Here is a 15,780-nt window from a genome sequence, read left to right as displayed (position 1 = left end):
AAGGGCAGGACTGGCAGCTTGAATATTCCAGGGTATAGAATCATCAGGCATGACAGGGGGCATAAAAGAGGAGGTGGCATTGCACTATTGATCGAGGAGTCAATTACTGCAGTAAGGAAGGATATCTCAGAAGGTTCCTCAAATGAGGCCATATGGGTAGAACTTAAAAACAAAAAGGGGACAATCACTTTGCTGGGAGTGTATTACAGACCTCCAAACAGTCAGGGAGAGATAGAGGAGCAGATATGTAGGCAGATCTCAGAGGTGTAAAAATAATAGGGTAATAATAGGGGATTTCAACTTCCCCAATATTAACTGGGATAATCTTAGTGCAAAAGGCTTAAAGCGCATCCAGGAGAGCTTTTCGAGCCAGCACGTAGAAAGTCCTACAAGACTGGTACTGGTACTGGACCTAAGCTTAGGGAATGAAGCTGGACAAGTGGTAGAAGTATCAATGGGAGAGCATTTTGGGGATAGTGACCATAACTCTTAAGATTTAAGGTAGTTATGGAAAAGGACAAAGATGGACCAGAAATAAAGATACTGAATTGAGGGAAGGCCGATTTTAATATGATAAAACAGGATCTGGCCAAAGTGGACTGGGAGCAGCTACTTGCAGGAAAGTCTACATCAGACCAGTGGGAGTCATTCAAAAAGGAAATTGAAAGAGTTCAGGGCCAACATGTTCCCGTAAAGGTGAAGGGTAGGACCAACAAGTCCAGGAAACCCTAGATGTCAAGGGATATAGAAGATTGGATAAGGAAAAAAAAAAAGTAGGCTTATGGTAGATTCAGAGGGCTGAAAACAGCGGAGGCCCTAGAGGAGTATAGAAAGTGCAGGGGGTACTGAAAAAAGTAATTAGGAGAGCGAAGAGGGGACATGAAAAAATACTGGCAGACAAGATAAAGAAAAATCCCAAGGCATTTTATAAGTATATTAAGGACAAGAGGACACCAGAGAAAGAGTAGGGCCCATTAAGGACCAAAGTGGCAATGTGTGTGTGGAGCCGGAGGACATAGGTGAGGTTTCAAATGATTACTTTTCATCTGTGTTCGCTATGGAGAAGGACGATGTAGGTGTAGAGATCAGGGAGGGGGATTGTGATATACTTGAACAAATTAGCATTGAAAGGGAGGAGGTATTAGCAGTTTTAGCAGGCTTAAAAGTGGATAAATCCCCAGGCCCAGATGAGATGTATTCCAGGCTGCTATGTGAGGCAAGGGAGGAGATAGCAGGGGCTCTGACACAAATTTTCAAATCCTCTCTGGCCACAGGAGAGGTGCCAAAGGACTGGAGGACAGCGAATGTGGTACCATTATTCAAGGGTAGCAGGGATAAACCAAGTAATTCCAGGCCGGTGAGTCTAACATCAGTGGTAGGGAAACTATTGGAAAAAATTCTGAGGGACAGGATTAATCTCCACTTGGAGAGGCATGGCTTTGTCAGGGGGAAGATCATGCCTAACAAATTTGATTGAATTTTTCGAGGTGGTGACGAGGTGTGTAGATGACGGAAAACAGTTGATGTAGTCTACGTGGACTTCAGTAAGGCTTTTGATAAGGTCCAGCATGGGCGATTGGTCAAGAAGGTAAGAGCCCATGGGATCCAGGGTAATTTGGCAAATTGGATCCAAAATTGGCTTAGTGACAGGAGGCAGAGGGTGATGGTCGTGGGTTGTTTTTGCAATTGGAAGCCTGTGACCTGTGGTGTACTGCAGGGATTGGTGCTGGGACCTTTGCTGTTTGTAGTGTACATTAATGATTTAGATGTGAATATAGAAGGTATGATCAGTAAGTTCGCAGATGACACGAAAATTGGTGATGTCGTAAATAGTGAGGAGGAAAGTCTTAGATTACAGGACGGTATAGATGGGCTGGTAAGATGGGCAGGGCAGTGGCAAATGGAATTTAATCCTGAGAAGTGTGAGGTGATGCATTTTGGGAGGACTAACAAGGCAAGGGAATATACAATGGATGGTAGGACCCTAGGAAGTACAGAAGGACCTTGGTGTACTTGTCCATAGATCACTGAAGACGGCAGCACAGGTAGATAACGTGGTTAGGAAGGCATATGGGATACTTGCCTTTATTAGCCAAGGCATAGAATATAAGAGCACGGAGGTTATAATGGAGCTTATAAAACGCTAGTTAGGCCACAGCTGGAGTACTGTGTACAGTTGTGGGCACCACACTATAGGAAGGATGTGATTGCATTGGAGAGGGTGCAGAGGAGATTCACCAGGATGTTGCCTGGGCTGGAGCATTTCAGCTATGAAGAGAGACTGGATAGGCTGGGGTTGTTTTCCTTGGAGCAGAGAAGGCTGAGAGGGGACTTGATTGAGGTATACAAAATTATGAGGGACATAGATAGGGTAGATAGGAAGAAACTTTTTCCCTTAGCAGAGGGGTCAATAATCAGGGGCATAGATTTAAGGGGCAGGAGGTTTGAGGAAAAAAAATTTCACCCAGAGGGTGGTTGGAATCTGGAACTCACTGCTTGAAGGAGTGGTGGAGGCAGGAACCCTCATAACATTTAAGTATTTAGAGGAGCACTTGAAACACCATAGCATACAAACCTCCGGGCCAAGTGCTGGAAAATGGAATTAGATTAGATAGGCTTGATGGCCGGTACGGACACAGTGGGCCAAAGGGCCTGTTTCTCTGCTGTATAACTCTATGACACACGGTTAGCAGACCTTCTTCTTCTTCGGCCTCCTTGTCTCAAGAGACAATGGCTAAGTGCCTAGAGGTGGTCAGTGGTTTGTGAAGCAGCACCTGGAGTGACTATAAAGGCAATTCGAGAGTGACAGACTCTTCCACAGGCGCTGCAGATAAAATTGGTTGTCGGGGCTGTTACACAGTTGGCTCTCCCCTTGCACTTCTGTCTTTTTTCCTGCCAACAGCTCAGTCTCTTCGACTGGCCACTCTTTAGCCACGCCTTTATGGCTGTCTGCCAGCTCTGACGATCACTGGCAACTGACTCCCACGATTTGTGGTCAATGTCACAGGACTTCATGTCGCGTTTGCAAATGTCTTTAAAGCGGAGACATGGGCGGCCGGTGGGTCTGATACCAGTGACGAGCTCGCTGTACAATGTGTCCTTGGGGATCCTGCCATCTTCCATGCGGCTCACATGGCCAAGCCATCTCAAGCGCCGCTGGCTCAGTGGGGTGGAAATGCTGGGGATGTTGGCCGCCTCAAGGACTTCTTCGTTGGAGATACGGTCATGCCACCTGCTGCCAAGGATTCTCGTTAGCAGACCAGTCAGTTGTAACAGGAACTGATCACATTAGAGTACCATAAACAGGTAGGGACTGGGTAAATCAAAATACGATTTTTTTAAAAAGTGGCCACAATAATACAGTGCAGACGAGGCCCTTCGGCCCATCGAGTCTGCACCAATGCATTAAAGACACCTGACCTGTCTACCTCATCCCATTTGCCAGCACTTGGCCCATAGCCTTGAATGTTATGATGTGCCAAGTGCTCATTCAGGTGCTTTTTAAAGGTTGTGAGGCAACCCGCCTCTACCACCCTCCCAGGCAGGGCATTCCAGACCGTCACCACCCTCTGGGTAAAAAAGTTCTTCCTCTATTCCCCCTTAAACCTCCTGACCCTCACTTTAAACCTGTGTCCCCTCGTAACTGACCCTTCAACTAAGGGGAACAGCTGCTCCCTATCCAACCTGTCTATGTCCCTCATAATCTTGTACATCTTGATCAGGTCACCCCTCAGTCTTCTCTGCTCCAGCGAAAACAACCCAAGGAAATCGAACCTCTCTTCATAGCTTAAATGTTCCATCCCAGGCAACATCCTGGTGAATCGCCTCTGCACCCCCTCCAGTGCAATCACATCCTTGCTATAATGTGGCGACCAGAATTGCACACAGTACTCCAGTTGTGGCTTTACGAAAGTTCTATACAACTTCAACATGACCTCCCTGCTTTTGTAATCTATGCCTCGATTGCTAAAGGCAAGTGTCCCATATGCCTTTTTCACCAGCCTATTAACCTGCCCTTCTGCCTTCAGAGATCTATGGACAAACACACCAAGGTCCCTTTGTTCCTCAGAACTTCCCAGTGTCAGGCCATTCATTGAATACTTTCGTGTCACATTACTCCTTCCAAAGTGCATCACCTCACACTTTTCAGCATTAAATTCCATCTGCCACTTTTCTGCCCATTTGACCATCCCGTCTATATCGTCCTGTAACCCAAGACACTCAACCTCACTGTTAACCACTCGGCCAATCTTTGTGTCATCCACGAACTTACTGATCCTACCCCCCACCCCACACCCCCCCCACATAGTCATCTATGTCGTTTATATAAATGACAAACAATAGGGGACCCAGCACAGATCCCTGTGGTCCGCCACTGGACACTGGCTTCCAGTCACTAAAACAGCCGTCTGTCATCACTGTCTCCTACAGCTAAGCCAATTTTGAATCCACCTTATCAAGTTACCCTATATCCCATGTGCTTTTGCTTTCTTGATAAGTCTCCCATGTGGGACCTTGTCAAAGGCTTTGCTGAAATCCATGTAAACTACATCAACTGCACTACCCTCATCTACACACCTGGTCACATGCTCAAAAAATTCAATCAAATTTGTTAGGCATGACCTCCCTCTGACAAAGCTATGCTGACTATTCCGAATCAAATTTTGCCTCTCCAAGTGGAGATAGATTCTCTCCTTCAGAATTTTCTCCAATAGTTTCCCTACCACTGACGTGAGACTCACTGGTCTGTAGTTCCCTGGCTTATCTCTACAACCTTTCTTAAATAGTGGGACCACATTAGCTGTTCTCCAGTCCTCTGGCACCTCCCCAGTGGCCAGAGAGGAATTAAAAATTAGGGTCAGTGCCCCTGCCATCTCCACCCTCGCCTCCCACAGCATCCTGGGACACAAATTGTCCGGACCTGGAGATTTGTCCACTTTTAAGCCTGCGAAAACCTCCAATACCTTGTCACTCCCTATGACAATTTGCTCAAGAACCTTACAGTCTCTCTCTGAGTTCCATATCTACATCCTTATTCTCTTGGGTGAAGACAGATGTGAAGTATTCGTTCAACACCCTACCAATGTCCTCTGGCTCCACCCACAGATTTCCCCTGGTCCCTAATAGGTCCTACTCTTTCCCTGGTTATCCTCTTCCCATTGATATACTTATAGAATATCTTGGGATTTTCCCTACTTTTACCAGCCAGAGCTTTCTCATATCCCCTCTTTGCTCTCCTAATTGCTTTCTTAAGCTTCATCCTACACTTTCTGTACTCTACTAATGCTTCCGTTGATTTGCTCTCATTGTATTTGCTAAAAGCCTCTCTTTTCCTTCTCATCGTACCCTGAATGTTTGTGGTCATCCATGGTTCTCTGGGCTTGTTGCTCCCACCTGTTATCCTAGAGGGAACATGTTGGGCCTGTACCCTCCCCATTTCCTTTTTGAATGCCCCCCACTGCTCTTTTGTAGATTTCCCGACAAGTAACTCTTTCCAGTCTACCTTGGCCAGATCCTGCCTTATTTTACTAAAATTCGCTCTCCCCCAATCCAAAACCTTTTTTTGCAACTTGTCTATTTCTTTCTCCATAACAAGCTTAAATTGTATCACTTTCCGCTTCCCAACTCTTCTCCATCCATGATAATGTTCAGGGAATGGTTACAGCACAGAAGGCAGCCATTCAGCCCAACATGTCTATGCCAGCTCTCTGGAAGAGCAATTCAGCTGGTCCCACTCCACCACCCTGTAAATTTTTCTCTCTCCAGATATTTATCCATTGCCCTTTTGAAAGCCACAATTGAATCTGCCTCCACCAGTTTCAGGCAGTGCATTCCAGATCCTAACCACTCACTGCACAAAATTTTTCCGTATATCACTGTTGATTCTTTTGCCAGTCACTTTTAATTGGTATCCTCAGGTTCTCAACTCAACCAATGGGAACAGTTTCTCAGTCTACAGGCCTCATGATTTTGAGCAGCTCCAGCACCTCTCCTCTCCACCTCTCCAAGGAGAACCCCAGCTTCTTTAATAAAAGCAAAATACTGCGGATGCTGGAAATCTGAAACAAAAACAAGAAATGCTGGAATCACTCAGCAGGTCTGGCAGCATCTGTGGAAAGAGAAGCAGAGTTAACCTTTCGGGTCAGTGACCCTTCTTCTTTAATCTATGTAACTGAAGTCCCTCATCCCTGGAACCACTCTCACTTTCTGCAACCTTTCTAAAGCCTTCATATCCTTCCTAAAATGTAGTACCCACAATACTCCAGTTGAGGCTGAACCAGAGTTTGATAAAGGTTCTTCATAACTTCCTTGGTGCATGAGGAGCTTGGGAACATTGCATGCGTAGTTCTTTAATGTCAAGGAAGCTACACGGCAGATCTTTATTTTAAAAGATTAAAAATTCACTTTTTACAGTTGCATTATATTTCAAAATAATGTAATAAAATCTCCGGTTGTGATACAACCTCAAGATTTTTAAAAATGTACTTGTCAGCTTTTCTTCAATACTGGTAATATTTGATGTGTTTTATATATTTAACAAGGGTCACAGTACCCAATAATACAATACTGGAAATACTCAGCAAAAGCAAAATACTGCGGATGCAGGAAATGTTCCGACCTGAAACGTTAACTCTGTTTTTCTCTCCACAGATGCTGCCAAAGTTGCTGAGTATTTCCAGCATTTTGCTTTTGCATTAGTCATGTAATACCCAACCGCCTGATCTTTCAGCCTTTTCATTGGCGGAGTGTTTCACTGACAGGGCTGGAAGCCATCGAGATAAGAGATGAAACGCCCATCCACCACCCGAGCGCTCAGATTTCAAACGGAATGCAGTGAACATTGAAAATAGGGATCTGGCTACCAAAAAAAAAAGCCACCTTTACAACCCCCTATTTCGACTAGAAAGCGGTGAACAGATTAACAGTACGATTAAAAATAGAATTCAAAACTGTTCGGAATTTTCAATCTTTTCCGGTCTTTTAATGGCACATTGTATTATTCCACCAGCTAATCTCAGCCGAGCAAGTGTAGAAATTCACCGAACTTAATCGCAGGTGGCTGTATCGCACCAAATCACTTTGCCCTCAATAATAAATACAGGGTGTGAAGTTTTAAAATATAATTACCTAATAGCAGAGACTCAAGATATATAACATAAATTAACCAGCAAGCTTTATTGATATAGTTAATTCACTTTTTTTAAAAATTCTATCTCCTCCACACCTGACACTACGCAATAGCGTAGTTGTATAAAATGTCTAGATTCTTGTCCCAAGCTGTTTGCTTTCAGAGTTGGTTTTTAATTATGTATGGTTGAAATCGGGTTAGTTCTATAAAATATGCGTTGGATATAATACAAGAAAAAAAAAGGTCGTCTCGTGTTAGTGTTCAAGCATCCATGGTTGTGCGTGCTGTAGGGATTTTGTCAGATTCTGAACTTTTAGCCATAATTCAACTGAGGAGCGAACAGGTTGATTTTCCAAATACATGGCAGGACCACTGAGCCGCTACAGACTAAAAATCACAGGCATTTTCCATCCATTCCTTCATCCATTTTATGGATAGAAGATAAAATGAGCAGTGCATCCTTGCTTTCCTAAACACGACCACCACTCAATTTTTAACCCAAGCTCAATCATGTGAGAAAACGGCTGTAACATATCCCGTCAAACTGGAAAAATCAGGAGAGACGGACATTGACACCTCCTGGTGACCTAATTACAGAAGAACACCCGACAGGCCTGGGAGCATCGAAACAAGAGTAGGCCATTCAATCCCCTGAGCCTGTTCCACTATTCAGTTGAATCATGGTTGATTTGCGACTTAACTCCATACACCCACCTTTGCTCCATATCTCAATACTTTCAGGTTAACAAAAACAGCATCAACTGCCTTGTGCTGAAGAGTGTTCCAAATTTCTACTGGAACTGTTTAATTCCACTCTTGAAAGGTCTGGCTCTAATTTTTAGACTATGCCCCTAGTCCTAAATTCCCCAACCTGCAGAAATGGTTTCCATCTACCCTATATGTTCTTAACATCTTGAAAATTTCTATCAAATTACCCCTTAACTATGTAAATTCCAGGAAATACAACCCTAGTTTGTGTAATCTCTATGCTACACTCCCTCCAAGGCCAACATATTCTGGCACCTAACTGCTCGCGCTCTCGACTCCTGGTGTGATCTAATCAGGTGTTTGTATAGCTATAGCATTACTTCCATCCCCTTGTATTCTCGTCTTCTAGATATAAATGCCACAATTCTATTAGCCTTTATGATTATTTTCTGTACTAGTCCATGACATTTTAACGATGTACCTGGACTTCCACAGTTCTTAGCTTTACACCATTTAGAAAGTACTGTTATATCCTTTTAGGCCCAAAGTGGATGACCTCATATTTGCCTACATTGAAATCCATGTCAGTTTTGCCCACTCGATAGCTCTTTTTAATTTTATGCTTTCATTTACACTTCCCTACAATGCCACTAATCTGAATCGGCAAAATTGGATGAGGATTTCTATCCCTCAAATTAATAAATCTGAAATCTACAGATCCTCATGAGACATTACTAGTCACATCTTGCCAATTCTTCCAACTGTCTCTTGCCACTTTGCCAATTTCCTAATCAGGTCAATAATTTGCCTTCAATTCCATAAACTTCAGCTAACAGTCCTTTGAGGTACTTTATAAAATGCCTTTTGGAAGACAATGCAACATCCATAGACATTCCAGTCTACTACTTTAGTCACCTTTCCAAAAGGCAAGGAACAAATAAGTGAGGAAAGAGGCCGGAAAACAAAGACATCAAGAACCTATAGTTAATACTCAGAACCTACTAATAAAGTGAACCAAATCACCATCCCAGTTTTTCTCATCTCTCTACATAACTGAACTCCCTCATTCCTGGTACTATTCTAGTAAATCTCTACACCTCCAATGCCTGGGCACACTACTCCAGCTGAGGCCTAACCAGGTGATTGATAAAGGTTAGCACAACTTCCTTGCTATTGTATTTAATGTCCATTTGTAATACCATGGTTCCTGTATGGCAGCCTAAAACAGCTTTATCAACTTGTCCTGCCACTTTCAAAGATTTGTATGTAAACCTCTGGGTCTCTGTTCCCTAACCCCCTAATTCGTATGTAAAATGGTACTATTTTGTTTATATCACCACTCTTCATTCTTCTTCCAAAAATGAATCACTTCACACTTGTTAAATTTCATCTGCCACGTATTTGCCCATTTCACCATTCTGTATGATCTCCTGAAATCTACTATCCTCACTGTTATCATTTCCAAGCTTTCTCTTATCTACAAACTTTGAAATTATGCCCCCATACCCAAGTCCAGGTCGTATACACATACACCAACTGGCCTCTCAGCTTCATATAGATATATGAGGGGTGATAGATATAGGACAGATGTCAGAGGTAGTTTCTTTACTCAGAGAGTAGTAGGGGCATGGAACGCCCTGCCTGCAACAGTAGTAGACTCGCCAACTTTAAGGGCATTTAAGTGGTCATTGGATAGACATATGGATGAAAATGGAATAGTTTAGGTCAGATGGTTTCACAGGTCGGCGCAACATCGAGGGCCGAAGTGCCTGTACTGCGCTGTAATGTTCTATGTTCTATATGCTAACCATTCCTCCTGAACAGTGCTGACAGAATTGAAAATAGCACATATTTCTGAAACCATCCCAGTATGCATCCCAAACCTACTCCCTTCGAAACACCATGATCATTTTTTCATAGTATATAGTACACAAAGTAATCCAAGTTTTAAAATTAAAATGTAACCTTTTTTATCCCAGCCAGCACAATTGTATTAAATTTGCCTTCAGTACTCCAGGCTAGAAGAGTAGGTATTTGCATTCTCCAGACTATGATCCAGATTAGGATCTTTCAAGTATTAATTCAGTTACAACACCTTCCCCTCCTGAAGCTAGTAATTCATGCTGGAGGCAGTCCCACAGGTGCCAAGTGGTCATTCTTCATTACCAAATAATTAAACAATGTTATTCACAGCTTTAAAAAAAAAAATGCCCTCACCCAACTTTCCAGCAGGAGTCCAGAATCTATCTCTGGTCAAGGGAGGCAAAATGATATAGTGCCAACATTCCAGCTGCGATTGGCTAATCCATTGCTCATGCATCCACATTTAGTGATAATCTTTGCAGGAGGCAGCCAGTCTGATTGTAGGCACCAGCTGAGATCAGAGTGGGCCTTCAACACACCAGGCAACAGCCTACCAACGAAGCCATCAGGATGCCAAAAATGTGGATTTATATTAACATGCAACAAAACAGTACAAAAATCATGAACATTTTAAGAGTAACGATAGAGGTGTAAGACAAGACCAGTGATGAGAGATGCTGATCATGGAGTTAATAATTTAGTTCAATTCTTAATCCAAATCAACATGAGCGAAGAACTGGGAAAGTGTGTGTCAAGGTCATATCTGCCCAGGAAATTAATCCTCAACTCATCGTTATACCTCCTAGCAGCTAATTCTGAACAGCTTTGGTCAAGGCTCAATGGATTACTGATCCACAACTGTTGACATGATCTAATGCAAAACTAAACATCTCATATGCAACAAAATTTAACAAAAGGACTCGGTTGTGTGGAGGTAAGGTAAGGCTTTTTCTATTTCTCTTCTTGTTTTATCGTGTGATTGGTTAAAAACTTGGGAATTTAGAATAGTGGGAATGGAGGTTAAGGTAGTTGAATGTTCCTCCTGCAGAATGTGGGAGGTAAGGGTCGCCAAGGGTGTCCCTGCTGACTGCATCTGCGGGAAGTGCACCCCGCTCCAGCTCCTCGAGGACCACGTTAGGGAGCTGGAGCTGGAGAAAATTCGGATCATTCGGGAGGCGGAGGGGATTATTGAGAGGAGTTATCGGGAGGCAGTCACACCTCAGGTAAAAGAAGAAGGTAGATGGGTTACCGTCAGGGGAAGGAGAGGGAACCAGCAGGCAGTGCAGGGATCCCCTGTGGCCGTCTCCCTCAACAACAGGTATACCGTTTTGGATACTGTTGGGGGAGACGACTTACCAGGTGTAGGCAATGGGATACAGGTCTCTGGCGCAGAGTCTGTCCCTGTTGCTCAGAAGGGAAGGGGTAAGAGGAGCAGAGCATTAGTCATTGGGGACTCCATAATTAGGGGAACAGATAGGAGGTTTTGTGGGAACGAGAGAGACTCACGGTTGGTGTGTTGCCTCCCAGGTGCCAGGGTACGTGATGTCTCGGATCGTGTTTTTGGGATCCTCAAGGGGGAGGGGGAGCAGCCCCACGTCGTGGTACACATAGGCACCAACGACATAGGTAGGAAGACAGATGGGGATTTAAGGCAGAAATTCAGGGAGCTCGGGTGGAAGCTTAGAGCGAGAACAAACAGAGTTGTTATCTCTGGGTTGTTGCCCGTGCCACGTGCTAGCGAAGTGAGGAATAGGGAGAGAGAGGAGTTGAACACGTGGCTGCAGGGATGGTGTATGAGGGAGGGTTTTGGTTTCCTGGATAATTGGGGCTCTTTCTGGGGTAGGTGGGACCTCTACAAACAGGATGGTCTTCACCTGAACCAGAGGGGTACCAATATCCTGGGGGGGAGATTTGCTAGTGCTCTTCGGGGAGGTTTAAACTAATTCAGCAGGGGGATGGGAACCTAAATTGTAGTTCCAGTGTGCAGGATGTTGAGAGTAGTGAGGTCAGGGATAAGGTTATAAGGACACAAGAGGGCACTGGCAAGCAAGAGCTTGGTTTAAAATGTATCTACTTCAACGCCAGGAGCATCCGGAATAAGGTGGGTAAGCTTGCAGCATGGGTTGGTACCTGGGATCTCGATGTTGTGGCCATTTCAGAGACATGGGTACAGCAGGGACAGGAATGGATGTTGTGGGTTCCAGGATTTAGATGTTTCACTAAGAACAGAGAAGATGGTAAAAAGGGGGGGGGGGGGGGGGGGGGGTGTGGCATTGTTAATCAAGGAGAGTATTACAGCGGCAGAAAGGACATTTGAGGACTCGTCTACTGAGGTAGTCTGGGCCAAGGTTAGAAACAGGAGAGGAGAGGTCACCCTGTTGGGAGTTTTCTATAGACCTCCAAATAGTTCCAGAGATGTAGAGGAAAGGATAGCAAAGATGATTCTTGACAGGAGCGAGACGAACAGGGTAGTGGTTATGGGGGGACTTTAACTTTCCAAATATTGAATGGAAATACTATAGTTCGAGTACTTTAGATGGGTCTGTTTTTGTCCAGTGTGTGCAGGAGGGTTTTCTGACACAGTATGTAGACAGGCCAACCAGGGGCGATGCCACATTGGATTTGGTACTGGGTAATGAACCCGGCCAGGTGTTAGATTTAGAAGTTGGTGAGCACTTTGGTGATAGTGATCACAATTCGGTTAGGTTTACCTTAACGATGGGCAGGGACAGGCATATACAGCAGGGCAAGAATTATAGCTGGGGGAAAGGAAATGATGATGCAATTAGGCAAAATTTAGGATGCGTAGGATGGGGAAGGAAACTGCAGGGGATGGGCACAATCGAAATGTGGAGCTTATTCAAGGAGCAGCTACTGCGTGTCCTTGATAAGTATGTACCTGTCAGGCAGGGAGGAAGTTGTCGAGCGAGGGAGCCGTGGTTTACTAAAGAAGTTGAAGAGCTTGTCAAGAGGAAGAAGGCGGCTTATGTTAGGATGAGACGTGAAGGCTCAGTTAGGGCGCTTGAGAGTTACAAGCTAGCCAGGAAGGATCTAAAGGGAGAGATAAGAAGAGCAAGGAGAGGACACGAGAAGTCATTGGCAGATAGGATCAGGGAAAACCCTAAGGCTTTCTATAGGTATATCAGGAATAAAAGAATGACTAGAGTTAGATTAGGGCCAATCAAGGATAGTAGTGGGAAGTTGTGTGTGGAATCGGAGGAGATAGGGGAAGTGTTAAATGAATATTTTTCGTCAGTATTTACAGTGGAGAAAGAAAATGTTGTCGAGGAGAATACTGAGATTCAGACTACTAGGCTAGATGGGATTGAGGTTCACAAGGAGGAGGTGTTAGCAATTTTGGAAAGTGTGAAAATAGATAAGTCCCCTGGGCCAGATGGGATTTATCCTAGGATTCTCTGGGAAGCCAGGGAGGAGATTGCAGAGCCTTTGTCCTTGATTTTTATGATTAGATTAGATTAGAGATACAGCACTGAAACAGGCCCTTCGGCCCACCGAGTCTGTGCCGACCATCAACCACCCATTTATACTAATCCTACACTAATCCCTTATTCCTACCACATCCCCACCTGTCCCTATATTTCCCTACCACCTACCTATACTAGGGGCAATTTATAATGGCCAATTTACCTACCAACCTGCAAGTCTTTTGGCTTGTGGGAGGAAACCGGAGCACCCGGAGAAAACCCACGCAGACACAGGGAGAACTTGCAAACTCCACACAGGCAGTACCCGGAATCGAACCCGGGTCCCTGGAGCTGTGAGGCTGCGGTGCTAACCACTGCGCCACTGTGCCTGTCGTCATTGTCGACAGGAATAGTGCCGGAAGACTGGAGGATAGCAAATGTTGTCCCCTTGTTCAAGAAGGGGAGTAGAGACAGCCCTGGTAATTATAGACCTGTGAGCCTTACTTCGGTTGTGGGTAAAATGTTGGAAAAGGTTATAAGAGATAGGATTTATAATCATCTTGAAAAGAATAAGTTCATTAGAGATAGTCAGCACGGTTTTGTGAAGGGTAGGTCGTGCCTCACAAACCTTTGAGTTTTTTGACAAGGTGACCAAACAGGTGGATGAGGGTAAAACAGTGGATGTGGTCTATATGGATTTCAGTAAGGCGTTTGATAAAGTTCCCCACGGTAGGCTATTGCAGAAAATACAGAAGTATGGGATTGAAGGTGAATTAGTGCTTTGGATCAGAAATTGGCTAGCTGAAAGACAGAGGGTGGTGGTTGATGGTAAATGTTCATCCTGGAGTATAGTTTCTAGTGGTGTACCGCAAGGATCTGTTTTGGGGCCACTGCTGTTTGTCATTTTTATAAATGACCTGGATGAGGGTGTAGAAGGGTGGGTTAGTAAATTTGCGGATGACACTAAGGTCGGTGGAGTTGTGGATAGTGCCGAAGGATGTTGTAGGTTACAGAGGGACATAGATAGGCTGCAGAGCTGGGCTGAGAGATGGCAAATGGAGTTTAATGCGGAAAAGTGTGAGGTGATTCACTTTGGAAGGAGTAACAGGATTGCAGAATACTGGGCTAATGGGAAGATTCTTGGTAGTGTAGATGAGCAGAGAGATCTTGGTGTCCAGGTACATAAATCCCTGAAAGTTGCCACCCAGGTTAATAGGGCTGTTAAGAAGGCATATGGTATGTTAGCTTTTATTAGTATCATTTCATATAGCAAGTTATATGCCAGAACTTCTGATGTGGACAATATCTTAATCTATTCAAACTCATCTCTCTGGTTCACAGCAACATAAAATAATTGCACAATGGCATGAACACAAATAAAACCTTTATTGGAGATACCTCATGCAGGAGGTTCAAACCCAGTAAGGTTTGCAATGCAAGAGTGACCACAATGAAGTATAGGAGCAGCTCTGTGCAGGTTGAAAAAGTGGGGCGGGGGGGGGGGGGGGGAAAAAGAGGGGTCTCAAGTTTAAATTGGTTGCCGACTACTCCCATCTCAAGCTGGTCGACTCAGTTTGAGTTTGTGGGGTGAGGATCTGGAGAAGAGAAGAGAAGAGGAAACGTGGGAGAAAGGTACTTAAATTGTTTGTGTGTTTAAATTTAAGTAATGAAATTGATGAATCCTCTAAAAAGGAGCTTTTTGAATCAGGCTCTCCATTTCAGATCTATCCATAACATCCAGTGTTAGCACAAAACTGTTGAATGCAAATTTGACCGCTCTAGTTAGTTATAGTATTGTTTCTGCCAATTAATAAACTTGAACATATCTGAATCAAAGTCCTTCGCATATAATGAATTACTTTTTGGAGTGCATTGTTATGCAGTAAAAGCAACAACCATTTTGCGCACAACAAATATGAATATGCAGTTAAACTGTTTACAGCCATTGGTTAATGGAGAAGTGTTGGTCAAAATACCAAGAGTTTCCTGCTCCTCTTCAAATAGTGCAATAGAAACCTTTATGGCCATCTGAACAAGTAGACAGAACCCCAGGTTAACATCTCATCTGAAGGACAACCCCCCCCCCATGCAACACTGTCAACCTTGATTTTGCATCTCAAGTCTGGAATGCTGTTTAAAACCATGAAACACTGAATTGGAGTTGAAGGAGCCATGTCAATACTTGACTGAACATTTCATAGCACCGGTCAAAAATGTGGATCAGTTGTTTACTCCTTGATACACAAGGCAACTGGCACAGAGCAAGCATAAGAATGAACGTACTGAGCTGCAAAATATTCTTTGCGTCATTGCAATAACAATGCTGAAATCTCAGTTAGGGCATCTTTCACGACCACCGGATATCTCAAAGCGCTTTACAGCCAATTACTTTTGAAGTCTAGTCACTGTTGTAATGCAAGAAATGCGGCTGCTAGTATGCTGTTTGTGCGAGATTGCTGTGTGCAATGTGATGACCAGATAATCTGTTTGAAAGGTTAACTGAGGGACAAATATTGGCCTGGACACTGGGGATAACCCCCGTACTTCAAAATAGTGCCGTGCGATCTTTCACATCCACCCAAGCAGGCAGACGGGGTCTCAGTTGAACGAGTCATCCAAAAAGAGGGCACCTCCAACAGTATAGCACACTCAGTA

Source organism: Heterodontus francisci, chromosome X, assembly GCF_036365525.1.
Source record: "Heterodontus francisci isolate sHetFra1 chromosome X, sHetFra1.hap1, whole genome shotgun sequence".
Classification (NCBI taxonomy): domain Eukaryota; kingdom Metazoa; phylum Chordata; class Chondrichthyes; order Heterodontiformes; family Heterodontidae; genus Heterodontus; species Heterodontus francisci.
The sequence above is the reverse complement of the archived record's forward strand: the minus strand, read 5'-3'. Positions refer to the sequence as shown.